Here is a 22,243-nt window from a genome sequence, read left to right on the forward strand (position 1 = left end):
ACTGCTGTCACTCTCTATTGGACCCTTCCACATTATATAACATGTCAAATCATTTGCCGTCTTAAAATCAAAAACAAAAGAGAGAACCCAGACTCCTCCCTTGACCCACATCCCCTCTAGCCACCACCAGATTTCTATCCTTCTCTTTATAACACCATTAGGAAGAAACAGTCATAATTCTGATCCCCATCTTCTCTCCTCCCATTTTTTCTTGATCCATTCCAATTGGGCTGTTGTTTCCACAATCAACCAAAATAGCCACTTTCAATTGTCACCAACAAACACCTTGTTGATGCTTGCTTACTGACTGCTCTTATTCTCCAGTCTCTTTGTATCCCTCCAGTCACCTTCCAACTTTTAAATGCTAAAGCATGTGAAAGCTCAGTCTCAATACCTCATCCCTTTTCTTTCTACTCTGTCTTTCTTGGTGCTGCTATCCAGATCCACAGACTTAGACACCATCTACATGCTGTTGACTGCCAACGTATACCTCCAGTCCAGATGTAATAAAACACTAGTCCCCAATGTTTTCTTAACATTCTCATCTGAATTCTAATAGAAACCCCAAACTTAACCTGTCCATTTCCTAAAACCAGTTTCTCCTAAAGTGTTCCTCATCTTAGGAAATAAAACTTCCATTCTTCAAGTTGTGGCAGCTCACTCTTACCCCTATAAAATTAGAGTCAGCCTTGACTCTTTCTTTCATACCTCATGTCCAATCTTTCAGTAAATTACTTTGAATCTACCACTGAAGTATTTCTAGAATAAAAGCACTTTTTGCCACCCTAGTACAAGCAACCATCATCATACAACCAGGTTTTTTCCAATGCCTCCTAACTGAATGTGTTTCCACACTTGATCCCAAATGTATATTTTTCACAAAGTGATCAAAGAGATCCTATAAAATATATATTTAAATTACATCTTTAAATGATCATACAGTGAAATTGACTCCTTTTTTGCTGTTCAGTGTCAAGATCTTGATACTCCTATGATCAAAATCCTCCAATGGCTTTCTGACGTCTCCACCCTGGCCCTCAAAGCCCTGCGTCAGCTGAACTCCAGTTACATCTCTCCATTTCCCAACTTCCTCACCTACCTCTTGTGCTCTGCTCCGGAACACTGTGGACTTGCTGTTTCTTACACCCAAAATCACTCTCTCACTTTTGCCTCTCCTCTGCCTGCAGTGCTTACCTTGTGAATATATGCTTCACTTAATATTTCACTCCCTCCAGGTTTTCTAGTCAAATGGTATCTTATCAGAAAAGTCTTATCTGACCATCCTATCTTAAAAAAAGACCTCAACTCCATGCCTTGCACTGTACTGTACTTTCTTTCACAACATTTATCACACCTCCTGGCTCACTACTTCTATTACCTGTTTATTCATTTGCATAATTATTATCCATCACTCTTTACCAGTATGGAAATTTAATGAGGGAGAATGTTTTTCAGTGTTATATCCCATTGTCTACAACAGTATGATTCACGTAGTAGTACTCAAATACATATTAAATCACTGAGTCAATAAATCTGTGAATGTTAGTTAAGCTTAGAAAGGACCACAGAGAACATCACATTAAATTGAGTTTATCACACAACTCTTACCCAGTAGAATTTGTCAGACATTCTTCTAGGCACTAGGGAAGGAATAACATACAGATTATTTACAGTACACTTAACTTTGCAAAGTTAAAAATTAGGCATGCCTTTTGATGTCTAAATTTTAGAAGACATTTAAGTAAAGATGATGGAAAATTTCCACGTTAGAGGAAATCTTAACTAATTACAATTTCCTATGTCCATGTACACATATGTATATACACACACAGGATTCTTTCATAGGAGAAACAGAAGGTATCTGAATGGACAAGCTGAAATCACATATAACAAAAATAAGGAGTAAGGAGGGGCTCTAGGGAAGTTTCTATATGTTTAGTTGGTTAAGTCATAGGTGAGAAAGGAGATTTGCAGGAAAGTAAGCAAAAGTTTCTGTATTAGTTCTTTCTCAGGCTGCTATGAAGAAATACTTGAGACTGAGTAATTTATAAAGAAAAGAGGTTTTAATCAACTCATCATTTCACTAAGCTGGGGAGGTCTCAGGAAACTTGCAATCATGGTGGAAGGGGAAGCAAGTACCTCCTTCTTCATATGGCGGCAGCAAGGAGGAGTGGGGAGCTAAAGGCGGGAAGTCCCCTTGTAAAACTATCAGATCTCATGAGAACCCACTCACTATCATGAGAACAGCATGAGCGTAACCACCTCCAGGATTAAATTACCTCCACTGGGTCCCTCCCATGGCACATGGGGGTTATAGGAACAACACTTCAAGATGAGATTTGGGTGAGGACACAGCCAAACCATATCAGTTACTATGCATGGTGAACAATCATTTTATAGTGTAAGGAAATCTGTGATAAATATTTATTTTAAACAACCCATTTTCTCTTAAACAAGGTGGGTGATTCAGATTATCCTCTGAATGATACTAGATATCATTCCCATTCACAATCCTATAAAAGACTACATTCGTGTCAGTGTAAGCTTTAGGAAAACAGGACCAAATGGGACAACGAACATCTTTTTGAGGGCATTAAATCTTATATCACCTCATGTATGAACACATAAACACACCTAATTTTTACTTCCTTTCTCTGTATTTTCACAAGGAGGGTGGTGCTTATACCTGCCGCTGGGAGACTAGAATACAGGTCACATCACAGGGTCCCTTGCAGACATTACCTAGCACCAGCCTAGAGTATGGCAGCCCCCGCAGGTAGACTCAGAGAAGCAACAGGATTCACAGTACTCTGGTCTACTGTGAAAAAAGGGAAAGTGCACCGAATTAAGGAAGCAGCACATGAACTGAGAAAACCAGACTGCAGGTCTTCAGTCTTGTGGGAGGTTTCTTTCAGCCGAAGCAAAGGTGCAGTGCTGGACTCAATGGGGAAAGTCAGCAGCTGTACCCCACAGTCAGGCAGCCCCAGTGCTCATGAAGAGTCTTAGAGAAGGAAACTTCTTCCCCTCACCCACCACTGCAGAAAGAGTTGGGGCTTCTCCCACGGGAGTTCAGCATGGGTGCATCTGGAGACAGCCTTTCTGGAACATTTCAGAGTAACTGCATTTGCTCCCAGATTTATAAAGTAATTACCACCAGACCCTAGGAAAAGAAATAGATGGCAACACAATAATAGTGGGAGACATCAACACTCTACTGGCAGCACCAGACAGATCATGGAGGCATAAAGTCAACAAAGAAGCGCTGGACTTATATTGCACTCTAGAACAAATGGATCTAACATATTACATAACACACTACCAAAGAACTGCAGAATATACATTCTTCTCATCAGTACGTGGAACATTCTCTAAGACCATACGGCAGACCAAAAAAAGTCTCAATAAATTTTTTAAAAATCAAAATCATATCACATATCTTCTCAGAACACAATGGAACAAAACTAGAAATAAATTTGAAAAGGAACCTTTGAAACTATTCAAATATATGGAAACTGAATGATATGCTCCTGAATGATTTCTGGGTTAACAATGAAATTAATAATATGAGTGATTACAGTGACAAAAGTTATTAAAACCTCTGGGATGCAGCAAAAGCACTGCTGAAAGTAAAGTTTATAGTACTAAATGCCTACATAAAAAAGTCTGAAAAATTACAAATTGATAACCTAGCATCACACCACAGGGAATTAGAGGAACAAGAAGAAATCAAACCCAAAGGTAGCAAAAGAAAAGAAATAACAAAGGTTAGAGCAGAACCAAATGAAGCTGAAATCAAAAACAGCAAAAAAGATCAATGAAACAAAAAGCTGGTTATCTGAAAAGATAAACAAAATTATCTATGTTAACCAGGAAATGAAGACAGAAGATTCAAATAAGCTTCATTAAAAATTAAAATGGAGACATTACAACTGACACCACAGAAATACAAAAGAGAATCTGAGACTACTATAAATACCATACCTCTCTGCACACTAACTAGAACGTCTAGAGGAAATGGATAACTCTTGAACAGTTACATCCCCCTTAATTCGAATCAGAAATAAATAGAAATACTTAACAAACCAATAACAAGCAGTGAGATTGACTCAGGAATTTAAAATGAAAATTAAAAAAACTGACAAAAGAAAAGCCCAGGGCCAGATGGATTCACAGTCAAATTCTTCCAGACAGTCAAAGAAGAATTGGTAATAATTCTACTAAAACTATTCCAAAAGATTGAGAAGGAGGGAATCCTTCCTAGCTCATTCTATGAGGCCAATATCACCATGATACAAAAGCCAGGAAAGAACATAATGAAAAAAGAAAATTACAGACCAGTATATCTTAAGAATATATATGCAAAACTTCTCAAGAAAATAATAGCAAACTGAATTCAACAGCACATCAAAAAATTGACCATTATCAGGTGGGTTTTATTCCTGGGATGCTTCAACATATGCAGGTCAATAAATGTGATTCATCACATAAACAGAGTTTAAAACAAAAAACATGATCATCTCAATAGATGAAGAGAAAGTCTGATAAAATCTGGCATTCATCTATGATAAAAACCCTCAACAAACTGGGCACAGAAGAAACACACTTCAAAATAGTAAAAGCCATATGGGACAAACCCACAGCCAACATCATTCTGAATGAAGAAAAGTCGAAAGGATCCTCCCTGAGAACTGGAAGAAGACAAGGATGCCCACTTTCACCACTTCTATTCAACATAGTATTAGAAGTCCTAGCCAGAGCAATCAGGCAAGAAAAAGAAATAAATGGCATCCAAATTAGAAAAGAAGTCATCAAACTATTGCTATCTGCCAATGACATAATCTTATACCTAAAATACCCTAAAGACCACTTCAGAAGAGTTCTATTAATGAATTCAACAAAGCCTCAGATAACAAAGCCAATGTACAGAAATCAGTAGCACTGCTATACACCAGCAATGGACAAGCTAAGCATCAAATTAAAAACTAAATCCCTTTTATAATAGCTAAAAGAATACCTAGGAATATACTTATCCAAAGTAGTCAAAGCTCTCTACAAAAAGAACTATAAAACAGTGACGAAAGAAGTCATAAATGATATAAACAAATGGAAATAAATTCCATGTTTATGGATTGGAAGAATCAATTTCATAAAAATGACTACTATGCCCAAAGAAATCTACAGATTCAATGCAATTCCTGTGAAAATACCAACGTCATTTTTTATGGACTTAGAAATAACAATCCCAAAGTTCATAAGGAACCAACAGAGAGCCCAAATAGCCAAAGCAATACTAAGCAAAAAGAGCAAATCTGGGGGCATCACATTACCGAACTTCAAATTATACTACAAGGCTATAATAATCCAAACAGCATGGTACTGGTATAAAAGTAGACACAGATCAGTGGGACAGAATAGGGAATTCAGAAATAAATCCCAATACTTACAACCAATTGATCTTTGACAAAGCTCACAAAAACATCGATTAGGGAAAGAATATCCTATTCAATTAATGGTTCTGGGAAGTTTGGACAGCCACATGCAGGAGAATGAAACTGGATCTCTGTCTCTCACCATACACAAAAGTTAACTCAAAATGGATTCAATACTTAAATCTAAGACCTGAAACCATATAAAGTATGGAATGAAACCTAGGAAAAACTTCTGGCCATTTGCCTAAGCAGAGAATTTATGACTAAGATCCCAAAAGCAAATGCTCACAAAAAAAAATAAATAAATAAGTGGGACTTTATTAAGCTAAAAAGCTGCACAGCAGAAGAAATAATCTTTGAAATTGACAACCTAGAGAATGGGAGAAAATACTTGGAAATTATGCATCTGATCAAGGACTAATATCCAGAATCTACAAGGAACTCAAAGAAGTCAGCAAGAAAACAGCAAATATTCCCAATAAAAAGTGAGCAAAAGACATGAATAGATATACAATGGCCAAGAAACATTTTTTAAAATGCTCTAAATCACTAATCATCAGGGAAATGCAAATTAAAATGATAATAGCATATCACCTTACCCAAGCCAGAATGACTATTACTAAAAAGTCAAAAACAATAGACGTTGGTGTGGATGTGGTGAAAAGGAATGCTTATATACTGTTGGTGAGAATATAAATTAGCACAACTCCTACGAAAAACGTATGGAATTTTCTCAAAAAAATGAAAATCAAACCCACCATTTGATCCAGCAATCCCACTACCAGTATTTACCCCACAGAAAAGAATTCAATAAATAAAAAAGATCGCTACAAACATATGTTGATCACAGCATAATTCATAATTGCAAAGATATGGAATCAACTGAAATGCTCATCAACCAATGAGTAGATAAAGAAAACGTAGTATTTCATACCATAGAATACTACTACCATAAAAGAGAATGAAATACTGTCTACTGTAGCAACTTGAATGGAACTGGAGACCATTATTCTAAGTGAAGTAACTCAAGAATCAAAAACCAAATACTGCATGTTCTCACATATGGGCACTAAGCTATGAGTACAGAAAAGCATACAGAGTGGTATAATACACAGTGGAGACTCAGAAGGGAGGAGGTTGGATGGGGAGTAAGGGATGAAAAACTACCTGTTTGGTATAATTATAATGTATACTACTCAGATGATATGTGTACTAAAACCTCAGACTTTGCCACTATACAATGCATCCAAGTAAGAAAAAAACCACTTATAGAGCTATTGAAATAAAAACATTTTTTAAAAACCACTTCCGAGGTTACAAAGGAATTTCACAAGATAATTTTATCTTTTCAGATAACCACCTTTTTGTTTCACAAGGACTGTCTGAAGTGTCTTAGAAGGAAGACAACATTCAATGTGTAAAAATGTGATCAGAATAAAACAGTTGTTCTTTATAACAGTCGTATCTGAAAATGACAAAAGAGTTAAGTGAAAACCAGTAAAGCCAAATCACTGATCCAGGTACAAGAGGCATTTCAACCACACTTTTAGATTAGGATAGCAATATTTTTTTCCTTATGTTTAAATCAATAGGTACATAAGCTTCCAGGCTATTAAAGTTATAAATTGGATTCATAAGGTCATCCAAGGGAATCTGACCTCAGCACACTGAGAAAGAAAATTAGCTCAAATGGACACCATATTTGGATTCTACCCTCAAACAGGCACGTGTTACACTCAGTGGGAATCGTGTGGGTGTTAGTGAGGGGAGAATTGTCCTAGAATAGTTATACTTTTGCAAATGAGCCATCTATTTCATTAATGTTTTAGTTCTACTAACAAGTACATCAGCCAGAAAATTCTTCACTACACTTTATTTTTATTTTGTTGAATGGATAGGTGTCAAATGGAATATCTTTTATGATTTACTGAAAGTGTTTTTATTTTCTTAGTAAGTTGGTTCAACTAGCAGTAAATATTATTTAAAAAATAAGCAGTAAATAAATCAGACATTTATTATTTACAAGAAAAAAGTACCTTTCCTATATTTTATTTTTGCACATAAAGATTTGACTATTAACTATATACTTAAGTGATTTATTTACTCTGGTAACAATCCAGGCAGAAATATTTAAATTCTACTCTTGGAATAAGAATTATCTAATCATTCACAAGCTCTTATAATAAAACATTTATCGTGAGCCATTAATCCTTTAGGACTTATTTTCCATCCCATCCTTTCACTAGCACCTTGCTTTGAACATAGTCAAGTTTGGCTGCAATTTTTCCTTTTATCATATATCATAGTTACAGGGTGAGATGCACCAAAGCTGGATTCCAAAAACCCTGCACTTTGCTTGAACTTTGCACATAGAAAATCAACTAGTGATTCCAGGGCTGAGACTCATCCAGGCTCAAGGCCTGATATCGCACTTGGATCACAGAGTACCAAAAGTTTAGGGTTAGAAGATGACAGGAAAAAAATATCTAGTTGCAACGTTACCTCACAGAGGTTCAAAAGTAGGTTTTAAATTCACAGGGTACTTGTATTAGTCAGTTCTCACATGGCCAATAAAGACAAACCTGAGACCGGGTAATTTAGAAAAAAAAAAAAAAAGAGAGACTTAATGGACTCACGTTTCCATATGGCTGGGGAGGTCTCACAACCATAGCAGAAGGCAAAGGAGGAAAAAGGCATCTGTTACATGGTGGCAGGCAAGAGAGATTATGCAGGGGAACTCCCATTTATAAACCATCAGATTTCATGAGATTTATTTACTACCCCAAGAACAGTATAGGTGAAACTGCCCCATGATTCAATTATCTTTACCTGGCCCCACCTTTGACATGTGGGAATTATTACAATTCAAGAGGAGATTTGGGTGGGGACATAACCAAACCATAACAGTAATATTCTGGTAGTATTATGTACAGGGCTAAATGAGGTGACTCTGAATACACTTCTCTTATCCACAACTCCCACCCCAGCCTGTTTACCTCTACTTTGAACTGTGAAAGCCTAGTAACGCTTTCTTGAAATACCTAACTCACTGCAAGTAAAATTCCTTGAATGTTTCTTGGGCCTAAATAAGACCAACACGTATCTTCAGTTTCCTGTTGGATAGCAAACTACCTTTATTCAAAAATTAGTTAGACTAAAATAATACAATATAAATAGAGATCTGCATCAAATATGGCTTTTAATTGCTCAAAATAATAGTTAATTTTGCACTAAAAGGGGTAAGGAGGAAGTAACAGATGATTGCACTAAAAATAAGGAGCTGTGTTTTTAAATCAAATCTGCTGTCATTTAATAAAATTATTACTACTTTGTCTCACAGTAATGTTGTAAAATTAAGCTAGTGTTCAAAAAACATTTTGTAGACTACAAAGCAGCGGCCTATATGCCATTATTTTAATAATTTGTGTCAATCATCTTATTGGGTACCAATAAACTTACTGGGTACCATACCCAGATCTCTGCTAGCAAATGGAGAAACAATCTAATAGTAGAGCATATAGGCCAAATGTAATCCCAAAAATGCATACTATAGCAATTTTACAGATGAGAAAACAGTTTTACAAGAGATCAGTGATTTGACCAAAGCTACACAACCACCAAATGGCAAGAGATGAAATTTAAGCTGCAATATGCTTGCAAAAGAATAATTCATTCTTGGGTCTACGGTAAAGTGATACACTTCTTCTAAAGCTCAAATTCTCAAAGAGGCTAATGGGCCCATCTCCATGGATACGCTAGCCAAGTGTTGTAACAGAAAAAAAAATCAAGTAGAATGAGCTATTGCAGAAGCACAGAAGAAAACAAAACAAAACAAACAAACAAATATACATACACACAGTTGACCTTTGAACAAAATGGATTTCAACCATACAGGTCCACTCTATGTGGATTTTTTCCAATAAAAGTTACAGGGAGTGTACCTGCCTCTCCTGACTCCCCTTCCACCTCCTCTACCTCTTCTTTTGCCATCCCTGAGACAAAAAGACCAGCCCCTCCTCTTCCTTCTCCTCAGTTATTCAACATGACAGCAAGGATGAAAACCTTCATGATAATGATCCACCTCCACTTAACGAATAGTAAGTATATTTGCTCTTCCTTATAATATTCTTAATAAGATTTTCTTTCCTCTAGCCCACTTTAGTGTAAGAATATAGTATATATGTAACAAACAACATACTAACATGTTGATTAACAACATGTTAATCAACTGTTCATGTTATCAGTAAAGCTTCCAGTCAAAAGTAGAGTATTAGTAGTTAAGATTTTAAGGAGTCAAAAGTTATAGGTGGATTTTTGACTACTTGGTAGAGAGAGGCCAGTGCTCCTAACCCTGGAGTTACTCAAGGGTCAAGTGTATACCCACATGCATTTTCCTTACAGAGGATAAACATTTGAGGAAATGTCATATATGAGAGTTAGAATAAGCTAGGACATGCCATCAATAACACTATATTTCTTCTATTTTTTCAATGTAAAAGATACAGTTTAATCTTTTTGTTTTCTTTTAAAAAATTATTATTTTGTGATTGACAAATTATAATTGCAAATATTTATAGGGTACAATGTAATGTTATGATATAGGTATATAGCATTGTGTGCTTCAAAAATGCTGTTTTTAAAACTGAACACAGCTTACAATTCATTGTCAAAAGCAACTTGTCAGTAGAGTGATGATTATGAGAGAATTTTCATAGTTTGCTCATCTGTGAATATAGCTCAACTACAAGGTAGTTCACCAATAATTATCTCTAAGTAGTCATTTTCATTGATGCCATCACATATAATCAGATTTAAGCTTACATTTATAACACCAATTGTTGCTTAAAATATTTCAAGATTATATTATAAAGCAACATTAAAAGAAAAGTATTTTTTGTTTGCTTAAAATGTAAGCATATTGCTTGTCACATCAGACAATTCAACAAATGTCAGCAAAATTCCGTGTTTTTCAAAATTAGCAAAGACCAGTAGTTTGGGCCCAAGCCAGGATGACAGACAAGTAAACAAACTGACTCCCAAGCTCTTCTATGCCCTCCCAGACACAAAGTACTGTCTTTCCAGCATTAGAAATTTGTCAGAAATGTTCTGGCTTCTCTCAAAAGAAACTACTGGACTTTCTGTGAGAAGTAATTCAATTAGTCAAAAAGAAGAAGAAAGAGGTAACTTGGTCTCCTATGACAAACCTCAAATTTCACTGTCAGTAGTAAAGGTGCTGTGTCAAAATAACAAGCAGGAGGTAAGAAAGGAGAAGTCAAATGGTATTCTCTGTAATCCCTAGTGGCCAAATTGATTCACAAAATGTTTAGACTGGATATTTGCATGATTCACCTCAAACATTGATGTTGAACCTAAAGAGGAAATTAATAGGTATTATATGGATTAGAGTATGTTAGTGGTTAAAGATACAATAAAACTAACATACTTAAGCCGTATCCCCCCCATGTTATCATTAAATCTGGTGGTCAAGTTATCATTGTTGATGTCTTAAATTTGATGATGTATGATTAAAACCATAAAAGTGAATCATTATTGAGGACTTACCGGGCACTGTATTAAGCTTTTAAATTTTTATTATCTTCCTTAAATCACACAACACTATGTGACAGGTATATTATTGTCATTTTGTGGGCAACAGAACTGAGAGTTGGACACAGATAAAATCCATTTTCACCACTCTGCTGATAAATGATTAAGCCAGAATGTTAGCCCAGGCCTCTCTGATGACTGGGTCCTTTCTTCAATGATCACACTGCATGAATGAACCTCTAACTGCAGGAACATATTTGTCATCTGTCTAAAGAGATTCCAAAAGTAAGAAAACACCTGCCCTTCTAGAGGTCATAAACAATCCTTTAAACATTAGAAAGACTGAACTTTGGTTCTTTCATTTCTAAGTATTACTGTTTGCTGCACCTTTGATTAAATCCCTCGCTACAGACTGTGTGGTAAAAACACATATGAGGCCTTCCTATATAATTTTTCAGACACTCTAAGAGAGGATCTTGCTAAATGTAATGTGATAGAACCAAAGAAGCATCTCATGCCTTTTGACAGGGGCTTCTTATGCACATGGGTTATGTCACTTTTGTTATTCATAACTCTTCTGTCCCAGAAGTTCTGACAATATAAAGTAGACAATAAAACAATTAAAATGGAACTATTTTTCAACTACTTCTCATCAGCAGCAGGTCATCCAGTTCTAACCTGCCTAGACCGTACCATCTCACACTTCAATCTCAGCTTATCTGTAAAGTAGGGAGAGCCATACTTTCCTCCCATCACTTACTTTAATTCATTGGTCATTTAATGATACCAAAACCAGACATGTTCAAATGTCTGCATTCCCTGACACATTACAGATGTTTGTACTTCTGGATTCTGAGGGAAAGTGGCAATACAAAAAGCACTGGATTCCAATTTCTCTCTACCTAGAGTAAGCTGCCTCTGCACATTACACATGTGTCATGCACTTCTACACTCACAGCACATATGCATTCACACATACACACAAATGCACAGCACATCCTCTGTGTGTATGATCCCATGCCACCCTTCCCCTAACTAATGGAGAGATGACATTGGTTGGAGTGGCAGCCCTTGTCTTTGCTCTCTCAGTTTTTCTTGCCTGATTTCTTCAACAGGAAGCAAATTTTTCAAATAATGCATTATATGATTTAATCTGCAATGCCTAATTCCCAGGTCACCTAGCTAAAGATCTTACATGTCAGCAGACTTTGTAAACATTCCTTTCATTTGGCAAATATTTTTGAGGCATTCCTGGATCCCAAGCCAAGTTTAACTACCCACAACAAAAAGGATGCAAAAAAAAGAAAAAAAGCAACATGCCATTTCCACTCAACACAATAGGGGTCTGCTTGCCCCTGGCAGCTTCACTTATTCTAACCCACAGAGACAGAAGAGAAAAGCCAGATGGAAGGCTGAGTGCAGCCATTTTAACTTTTTAAGCTGATTATTTCCCAAACCAATACTTACTTTTATGAGCACTCTTCTTTTACATAAACACATAAAACAACATAGCTATTAAATTGCAATTTCTAGTCGACACTCTAAATGCCAGTACAAACAACTAACTGGATTTCTTATCATTCTGAAATCTTTCATATATTTTGGGAGAGCTCAATACATAGCTTACAGAGCCAAACTTTAAAACCAAGAGTTTATATTATACTTATCAATTATTGATATGTAAGACACAGCAATATGTTTTTATGAGTTTGCATTATTCTCATTGTTGTGTGTATGTTAAGTCAATTCACCCAGTACTTTAAATTCCATCTGACTTTAGATTGTTGGAAGGAGTGATTAATAAGGAAATATCACTCATATTTTGGTTTTAGTAATTAAATGGTTATATTCAGAGGAAACCAGGGTTTGGCTTTTTCAGCGCTGAGGTGACCGCAGGTTTAACGAGAGTCCATATCTACATGTGTACTGGCAGCACACAGGGGACAGGTAATGACACAGGGTCTTGTCTTCCAGTCTCCCAGGATGAGAATCTGGGAGTTGGCAGCATGGACTGCTCTCTTCCACAGGGAGATGTTTAAGAGCCCTGTAGGATCGTCCAAAGACACCTCTGAAACTATGTGTTCAAACTCCTTAGAGCCCCATGGAGAAAGCCGTTTCCATTCACCCTCTCAGAGGCATCTGGGCAAGAGAATGGTACATTTCAGTCTCTGTTCTATAGAGTATATCACAGTATCAAAAAGGGAAAAAAGAAAGGAAAGGAGGTAGGAAGGGAGGGAGGAAGGAAGGAACCTCTAACATGAAGTCATAAGCTAAGCAAAACCTGAAGCCTGAAGCCTTGGAAGCATATCCACATGCCTGAGCTGACAGGGCTCTGAAAACATGCAGATAAGTCACTTACAGCACATGTCTACTGTGCTCTTGGACCTTAGAATCTAGTGGAATATACACACATGAAACATGGCAAGTATAATAAGTGTTGCCAAGGGGAAATATAAAATGAAGGTCCTGGAGTGGTCAGGAAACTGCCTTAATCCATCAAGTATTTTGGTGGCCGAACCAGGAGCAGATTCCAGTCTCTGGCCCTGCAGCCTATTGCTCCATCCATCATGCCTACCCCACCTTTGTGTTGCTTTGTTATTGTTTCATTGTGTAAAAGCCAAAACCAACATGAATCCCAAACTTTAGGATCCACATTTATTATTGGTTGCTGACATTAACCCAAAGCCTTGACTTCTTCCTAGAATTTCACCCTAAGATTCTATTTTCACCACCTGACAGATCATAGGGCTTTGAAAGTCCTGGATGTACATTAGTGACAGAATAATTTCTCTTTCAAAACCAACTTATATCCGTATCTTTAAATATCCTGTATGTCACTTAAAAAAAAAAAAGATTCATAAGCTCTGAATTTTATTTTTTTACTTGTGAATGGTCACTGCAGCATCCAAACCCTGCCAGGACTGATGAATCACAGCCCCTCTGTGGATGTGCCATCCTTCACTAGGACAAGCTCAGTGATCCACTCATTCCAACCTGCTTCCTGCTTTCCCCAATTCTCATGTCGTTTCAAGAGTCCATGCATTGCTCAGCTTGCTCTTTTTGCCTGGATTTTATTACCTGAGGAATATCTCCTCAATTTTCAAGACTTAGCATATATGTCACCTGTAAATTTTCCCTCTCACCCTTTTATAGCCTCATTCTTCCAAATATAGACTTCTAAAAAAGCAATGACAAAAACTGTCTTTTACTTGTTTGTGTACACATTTGTTTTTCACATAGACTATGAGCCCCTTGACGGCAAGATATATACCCAATTTACTCCTCTACACTCAGAATTGAGTATAATAAATTTTGTTGCTCAATTAGTAATAAATAAATGCTGCTAGGTAAGTAAATGATTGACCTAGGACATTTCTGTTTTTACAGCAGTATTACTATATTTCAGACAGCCAAGCCTAACCTAAAAATCTCTTGTTGGCTACAAAAAGAAAGAAAGAAATTGAGAGATAGTAAGAAACTGAAACAAAACTTTAGCATGTCCAAACTCAATTCCATCTAGCCAGCAGGATTAGACCTCTGTAAGTGATCTCAAAAATTAATTAAAGGAGCAACCCAGAAGAAAACTTTAAAAGATGAACACAAATTTCCTCCAAGATCGGGAGAACAGAGCAAATGTACACATATTGTCTTCCAGGAGTAACAACTATTTCTAAACAGACAGGTTTAGAAAAGGAGAGGAAGAGGAAAAAAGAGTGACAAATGGTTATATGGTACAAACATAGATGTCTCAAGTCACGGGACCTGTGTTCCCACTATGATGACATATTCATTGGAAGTTATAGGATGATTAATATTTTTGTTTCTCATTGCTCTCTTAGGCTTCCCTACCTTTGAAGAAGCAATACAATATGAGAGTGTTTATATCATTTCATTATTTTTCCCTTTTCTTAAAAATTAAAATATCTGCATATCTGAAGCTCTATAAAAAGAGAAAACTATAGAGCCCTTTCTTGGGGTTGAGTTAATCTTGCCCCCAGATAAGATGTTAAAAGAAAGCTGATAATAGGCTGAGCTGCTGACTTTGTTTATAGCTTTGCTGTTCCTAGAAAAAGACCACCTGCATTCTTCTTATATCAACACACAGATGGAGTCTAGTAAGGAGAAGCTCATGACCCAGAGTTGCAAATCTTTATCCTGTTACCAGCATTTTTTTCAGTCTAGGCAGTGGGATGAAGTCTCTAATTGACTTACTCAAAAATCCTAGAATGAGAGTTATGATGAAACCTTTCAAAAAACACATTTTTGCATAGCATATAAAGCCTTTAATAATCCTTCCTTTCCTCTGAAATTACAAGTATGTAAATCCCTGAGCATGGTGATAGACCTGTCCAGGAAGTGGAAGGCATCCTCCATCCAGCTACAGAGGTCCTCAATTGAGAGGCTGAGGCCGGTCCCATTGTTTGACATGAGGGTTAGTTTTCAGATAGTGAAATTTCAGTTGCCAGGTGCCAGAGGCAATTTATCAGACACTCATAAAATAAAGATCAAAAAGCCCATCCGTCTCCCAGTGCATCTGGGATCTAGGAAGGAACACTCACAACCCTCAGTCCTTTAAACAGCTCTCACTTAAAGAGCTTGATGTTTATAATAACAAGAAAAGGAGAAAGGGGTCAGGTCAAATTCTGCTGAATAGCAGGTGTTGTTATAAGTTTTTTGTTCTCTTTTTTTTTCTTAAAACGTAATCTAAAAGGATATTGAGCTGTTGCAGTGGATGCCCTCCATATGTACTTTTGTAACATCTGTGAGCCGAGAATTTTACCTGAAAACCAGAAAATAAAAGCCCTTGAACATTTTTTAAAAAGCATTTAAAGTTTTTTCATGAAATAGTCAATATATTGAATTAATAGAATTGAATATTTTAACAATGTTACAGTGGACTGCAAAATGGTGTTATCTGAGACTTAAAATGTATTTGAAACGTAACAATCTGGGATGACAATAATTAATAGCTAATGATAACACGTGTATGTATATAAGATTTTTTTTTCTTCATTATTTCCTTGAGAAACAAAGAGACAAGGAGGCTTGCCTGAGGTCATAGAACATGTGAGTGATAAAAACTTGTAAGCCCAGGTCTTGGAACTCTAGATTCTGTGTTCTTACTACTGAGCCTTCCTGCAGCAGAGCTTGGAGATGTAGCTTTGCACTGAGTGGTCACTGCCTCAGTGAAGTGGACAGCTTCACTTCAAATTGAATTGAAATGATTACATCCAGACTTTAGGTTAGTTAAAAGCCAGTTTTGGGGCTGATATTTATATAAGAAATCTTTATTTTACTGTAGTTTCGAACTAATATTTTTCCATTTTGTTACGTAAATGGCATGATTGTATGTTTAGCGACAATGTATATGTTGCAACTAGTCATATTTCCCTTTTAGTGTTCACTGGACAATCATTCAGTGCTAAATATATTGCCCACTAATATTAGGCCTTGTAGGTTTAGGTATTGTCTTCTTTCCTGTTCCCATCTTCTCATTTTACCACTTTATGCTTCTTTTTCCTTTCCCTTATGTCTTTTTCTTTCTCTCTCTTTCCCCACTTCTCTCCTCTATTCCCCCTCCTCCTCCTTCTTGTCCTTCTCCTCCTTCTCCTTGTCCTTCTCCTCTTTCTCCTTCTTGTATCTTTCTTCTTCTACTTCTTTTATTGTACACTTTTCATTCTTTAGGAATTATAAAAGAGGCAGAAGAGGAAGGAAGGAGATAAGAAGGCAAGGATGGAGGCCAGGCAGGCAGGAGAGAGAAATGAAAACAGAAAGGCAAAAAGAGTAGAAATCTGAAAAAATGTACCATGATGGAGAAAATAGGTAAAATATCAAGAAGATTAAAATTTAGTATGGTATCCAAGAGTCCACTGAATTCAAAAGTTCAGGGATAATGAAAACAAAAGGAAACTGGGAAAACTGAAGTTCAAGAAGAAAACGATGCTTCCTATTTCTGGAAATAAATCTATCACCATATATACTTCCAGTATTTCAAATTTGTCTATCAAAACTTTAAGTTCATTAAAATATTTTATATATTCAAAAAAATAACATACTATTGCAGATAGATGATAGATAAATAGGTCAATGGATAAATGATAGATAGAAATAAAGATTTAAGATCCTAGAAAGGGCTGAATAAATCCTGGGATTTTTATAAAATAATAGAGGGGAATGGCCAGAGTTACATCAATCCTTAATGGAAACAAGGAAGCTTCTGTGCCATGCCCTGACCTTGGAACGATGCTGATCCTCAAAGCTAGATCTGCAGACAACATTTCAGATATGTTTATGAGAGAAGAAGACAGTAAAACAGTAGATAGTTGCCAACCTTAGACATTCATTGGTAGAATTGAGGTTCCAATTTAGCAAAGAATAAAATATCATTTTCCAAGTGTATTGGACACAAGAGAAAATAAATCAAAGATAGCTTGTCAGCTATCATCATCTCCTGGCCCTGCAACTCACACATGGGATCATTAATTCATGTGTTTGGGGAGGGAGATACTTGGAGGTTCCTAGGAATGATATTTTTCTTAGCTTAGAGCCCTTCCTAAATGTCATATTAATTTGGCATCCTTGTGGAGACTGTATATCTTGAGGGCTTTGAGAACTATGGCCCACAAATTCACACTTGCTAAGGAAATGGCAATTGAAGGCATCATGCTGATTGGTTTAAAATCAAGGGACTCCTGCACAGTGGTTCGGAAGTAAATGAGTTTGGTGCTGTGATTTGTCATGCAGCATTACAACCTAGCTCTTGCTAGTGGGGCCGACGTGCAAGTGAAGCAGTTCTGAGCTATCAGGAGGAGCCACACTAGAGGCAGGCCATTGAATAAGAATAAATCATCTGACTCAGGGCCTGACAGTCAAACAATTAGTAGTTATTTTGAAAATGGGTTATTTTTGAGTTCCAGGATAATTTAACTGTCTTCAGCAGTCACCATTTCCAAAGATAGGCAAGACACAGATTTTGGGGGAAATCAAAACTCATTTAGGATAACAGACTATTCCCCAAAATTGGAAAACTCAGATGACTTTGGTAATCCATGACACTGAGTGTAAACAAAATCCTCACTGACTTGATTTCTAGAAGCAATTGGCATGTGAAGAGATCGAGGTAACCCAGTTAAGTAACTTGTTTGTATTCTGATTTTATGTAACCTATGATCATCACTATCAGAAATCATAACTTCACTGCTTTATATTTGTACAGTTCCCCATAGACTATTTTGTGTAGAATTGTGTTCCCCAAAAAGATACACTGAAGTGTTAAACCCTGATAACTTAGAATTTTGAACTTATTTGGAAATAGCTGTCTTTGACAATGTATTCAAGTTAAGATGGGGTGATGCTAGGTTAGGGTGGGCCCTCAATTAATGACTATTGTACTTATAAGAAGATCCTAGGAAGATATCAGAACTCTGATACACACAGAGAGGGAAGACAGCCATGGAAGACAGAAGCAGAATTTGAGGGATGTAACTGCAAGCCAAGAAATGCCAAGGATTTCCAGCAGCCACTAGAAGCTATGAGAAAGGCATAGCCCAGAGTCTACCCAAGAACCTTCAGAAGGAGCCAACCCTGCCAACACCTAGGTTTACGACTTCTATCCTCTAAAATAGCGAGCATAAATTACTGATAGCTTCAGTCACCCAGTTTATGGTACTTTATAATAGTAGCCCTGGGAAACTAATACATACAGTATACAGCACACTGACACTGAACATCTGATGGGACTTTTTATGAAAAATTGGGGTAAACAGAATCATTGACGGCATCATCATCATTACCATGTCTTCATTTCTTATAGAATGACTTTGTACTAGGCATTGAGCTCTGTGTCCTTCCATGAAAAAAAATTTAAAAGTATTATTAGCTCCATTTTACAGAAATAGAAACTGGGGTTCATAAAAATTCAGTGACATGATCAAAGTCACACTGTTAGTAAGTTGTAGAACAAGAATTTGAACACACTTTCAGTCTAAATCAGAACCACCCGCCCTTAAATGTTATTATAGAATACTCCATGATAACAATTCAAAATCAGGTAAGAATTGTAACAGATTATTTTATCCCAGCCTCCTCATTTTATAAATGAAGAAACTGAAGCCTCTGTGCAAAAGATAAATTTTACTTAGAAACACACCAGCTACTCCATGATGCTATCACAGGTCTTGTCTCTGCATTCCATTATACCATCTTAAGGACACTTTCTCTTCCAGTATCATTCGCCCCTTTCAGTGCATCTTTTATGCTATATTATGTATGCTACATTTATTAGGAGATTCAGACAAATGTGAAAAAGCATTGAGTAAGTGAATCTTTTGGCCCATCCTCCTCAGACAGAGCCGGACATAGGTCACATGGGGATTAATTCTGGAAGGTCTATACTGGTCACCTAGCTTCCTTGGGCCAATCGTTATTTCCTTGCTTTATGACTTGAGACACATTGATATTTGTGTTTCAAAGTTGTGTCCTTGGCTAGCATAAAGCAGCAGCCCTCACTGTTTCTCAGAAAAGGCACAAACACGCCAGGGGCCATCAATGCATGGACCAAGCTGACATCCTGACTTCAATGCTACAAGAGTGAGATGTTCTTGGATCACTAGGTGCTCTTGGTGTCACTTAACAGAGAACACCTTTTTCTCTGACCTACTCTCTGTCAAGAAGGTGTGTTAGAACAACATGGAGGCCAGAATGACCTATAGTGCTGAGTTGCCACGTTGTACTTCCAGTTCAGCACATGTACAGAACTCTCCATAGGACCACATAGGAAGGCACACATGTCAAGTGCTAAGGAAGCTACCCCATGCAAAGCTTTGACACCTGCAGCAAAACATTATGTTCCCTTTCCTGTAGGACATTCAGTTTTTCAAGAATCTTAGATCTTTATCACATTCATTAGCAAAACTAATAGTTTTATTATTCTTAATTTTGACTTATTTATTCTACTATCAGAAAATAAGTAAATATAGAATAATGTATAATAATACAGGCTTTGGGATCAAATAGTTTTGGATTTGCTTACTGACTGTGTAGCCTTGGATGAATTGTTAATTTCTCTGAATACTAAGTTACTTGTAAAAAGAAAATAGTAATCAATTTAGAGATTACTATGAGGATTGATTAATGTAACACAGGTGAAATACTTAGCAATATAATTAAAGCACAAAATATAAATGTAAATGCTTATTATTATTATACAAAGAAAATTTGACAAAGAAAACCAAGCTTAATATGAAAAAAAAATCTGTTGCAACGTTACATAAGGCAAAATGGGAGCAGAGGAAACAATTTAATGATCCAAAATATGGGATAGTTTATTTACTGTCAAGATCCATGTATTTTTTTCCTTGGAACACAAGATTAAAGCACTGCTCTTGACTTTGAAGATCTCAGGGACTGGTTGGAAAGACAAACATGCAGTTCAATATTTTGTCCTAATTAATAGAATAAAATTTGGGGATGGACATATAAACAGGATGCTATGGCCAAGAAGAATGATATCCAAGCCCTTAACATGATGTTTGGATAGGGAGATGGTGTAAGAAGAGAACAGATTATGCACCTGTTAAAGGCAGTCAGGCCCAGCCCATTTTCTGTAGTATTCAATACATAACTGTTGTTAAAAGAAATTTTTAAGTATACTGGATGACCCAGGATAAATTCATTCTTTTTTTCCTGAATCAGGGACATTTCCAGATTTAAATTTTACAAAGCAACTTCTTCCGCCTTTAAGTAATGATTACAAATGTACCTGAAGCTTAAGAATTCTAATCTCAAAAGTAAATATTTAATAAAAGTTATTTCCACATAATCTCTACTACCAAGAAACATATTTAGATTGCACCTAATGAACATCAAAATTAGAGACATTTCCTTAGCTTTAACCTCTAAAATGGCCAGGGGAGAAAAACACAACCATAACAACACACTCCAATGAATGAATTTCATTTTTCCAATTTTCTGTCATGTTTTATGTTTATGGTATCAAAATATAAAAAGGACACCACCTTAAAAGCCATTTCTAAGATTAACAGCATTTATATAATGCAATAATGAAGTGGATTTATTATAAATTTTACTACGATTCTGTTTGGGTTTAATGCCAGAAAAAATCCCTTCTCCTACTCAATGTAGATAGTTTAACTTCAGTGAATGTACTAAAACTGATAGCATCCACTCTGAAGATATAAGCTAGCACTATGTCTGCAGAATTGATAAGGAAATTAATTTCTCTAAAACAAAGTCCAAAGAAAAAGATAAAAAAGGAAATGGCACACTTTATTCTTTATGCTTTTAGATGACAATTAAAGCCTTGGGATTAATTGTCTACCATTTGAGGGACCTCATTTTTTATAAAATAATGTTATCTTAGGAATTTCCTACTTCAAAACTGAGATGGTGGTCTCAATTTAAAGTGTAAAATCTGCATTTAAACCACATACCAATTTTTAAGACACCAGTTATAAACCAGAAACATACTTAAAAACAGATATAGAAAATTGATTGCTAAATATCTCACCAATCTTTGTGTCTTTGCTTTGATGTTGTAAATCAATATCAGAAAGCAGAGAATAAAATAGCTTTCCTCTAATTTTCTTTTACTTTATATATTTCCAAGTCTTAATGTGTAGTATTAAGTCAGCCAAATAGACAAGCCAAATAGATACACATGCGCGCGCGCGCACACACACACACACACACACTCAAATATATTCTGATCTATGAACCCACCGTGTACCCCAGAATGCCAAATACAGTGATTTCCAGGGCTTTAGTATTCTCTCCCTATGCTACATCAAGCCACTTTTCCCTAGGATGGATCGGAAGAAAACTAGTATGAAAACGCCAACCTAAGAACAGTCAATAAAAGGGTAGTAAAAAGTTGTATTTGTTTTAAGTTTTAAATTGAAGTTTTAAATTTAAAAGTTTTAAATTGAAGCATCTAAAGGTCCCAAGAGACAACTCCATCCTGTATACTGCTTCCCAAAGAATGATACTTTTGGGATAATTTGTATTTAATTTCTAGGATCAGCTTCCATCTTTGTTGAAATGTAAAAACCCCAATTTTACAAGATTTCCTCCCAGTACAAAAAATAAGGGTCCAACAAATATGGATGCATTTTAAACAGAACATTAAGGAAAGCTAACAAGCACCAAGGAATCCTTCATTTCACATGCTAGTAATTCCTACTATTTATGCTGAAAACGTTACCTCATTCTTCCTCTCATTCATGTATTGCTTTTGTTATTTTACTCTG

The 22,243-nt window shown here is 36.2% G+C and overlaps 1 long non-coding RNA gene across 1 annotated transcript; it reads left to right on the forward strand.

Annotated features, from left to right (window-relative positions):
* The first annotated feature begins 1,992 nt into the window (after positions 1-1,992).
* LOC116561994 lies at positions 1,993-21,859 on the forward strand. Its single transcript, XR_004273701.1, has 3 exons — positions 1,993-2,170; positions 7,153-7,156; positions 21,846-21,859. It is a non-coding gene; the product is annotated as an uncharacterized LOC116561994 (long non-coding RNA).
* The last annotated feature ends 384 nt before the right edge of the window (positions 21,860-22,243 follow it).

The sequence above is a fragment of the Sapajus apella genome, unplaced genomic scaffold (genome assembly GCF_009761245.1).
Source record: "Sapajus apella isolate SASKATOON/1434 unplaced genomic scaffold, GSC_monkey_1.0 scaffold31, whole genome shotgun sequence".
Classification (NCBI taxonomy): domain Eukaryota; kingdom Metazoa; phylum Chordata; class Mammalia; order Primates; family Cebidae; genus Sapajus; species Sapajus apella.